This window comes from Palaemon carinicauda, chromosome 28 (genome assembly GCF_036898095.1).
Source record: "Palaemon carinicauda isolate YSFRI2023 chromosome 28, ASM3689809v2, whole genome shotgun sequence".
Classification (NCBI taxonomy): domain Eukaryota; kingdom Metazoa; phylum Arthropoda; class Malacostraca; order Decapoda; family Palaemonidae; genus Palaemon; species Palaemon carinicauda.
In genome coordinates this window covers 19,981,543-19,982,588 of record NC_090752.1, presented here as the reverse complement: position 1 = coordinate 19,982,588, position 1,046 = coordinate 19,981,543, and positions in this window count along the sequence as shown.

Here is a 1,046-nt window from a genome sequence, read left to right as displayed (position 1 = left end):
GTAACTCTTGTTTTCAAAAGATACTGGAACGCATGCTATGCTTCCACAACATATTTCCTTGTCAGGTTAAAAACTACTTACTTCATAACAAGCGAGTTGCCGCAATATCTCTCTGCATTTATGAAATAAAATTAACAGTAGAAAGTTTGAGCGACCTATGAACTAAACCGACGAGTATCTTCCTTTGAAATTTGAAATTATAACATCATGTACTAATAATAGAAATTGTTCGATATAACATCTTCTTTGATACCTGAAACTATTTCTAAACTCTGGTCGTCTATGAGTCATGCTGCATTAGGATAAACAACATAACCTATGAATTTGTTTTTTATCTTTTTAAAGATTGCGGCTTATTATAACCAGACATATCTCTTAGCCGTCCTGCAGCCCGTTCAGAATGAGTGGGTTTAGGAAGAATTTTCATGGAATTATTGTGGACATCGTTCCTTCATTGGACCCTCTAAAAGTGTGTCATGTCTTTTATCTTGGCAAGCCAATTAATCTTAAGTGCGTTATTAATTCCCTTATGGCAAAATCACAACGAATAGAATTATTCTTTACCATTTACGCTCATAACAAATTTCTGAGATCTCTGTTTTGTCTTCAGTTGTCGTTCCATCAGTGCAGCTGAACTCACCTCATATAGCATTACAAAACTCCAGCTGTCCCTTAAAGCGAGAGTACACTGCCACTTAGGAAGAAGTTAAGCGGAAAGACGTAGTAAAACAAGTAAAGGAGAAGCGGGAAAGAGACAAGCACCACCTCGCTATCTATTGCCGTTCGATGCATCAATTATTTAAAAACATAAAGCGTCATTAAAACTTCTTGTATATATCTACTCTCTTGCATTTCAGCGGTTTCTTTTCCAGCTCTCTTTAGTTCATTTCACATATTCATAAGGCTTCGTTTCCTTTATCAATCACTGGCGATGATACTGACGTTCCCTAACCTCGTTTGTACAATATTTGGTAATAAGATTAATACTCACTATGATAGGGGTGTAAAATTGTATACTACCACTGTACGTTCTGTGTGTCGTAGAA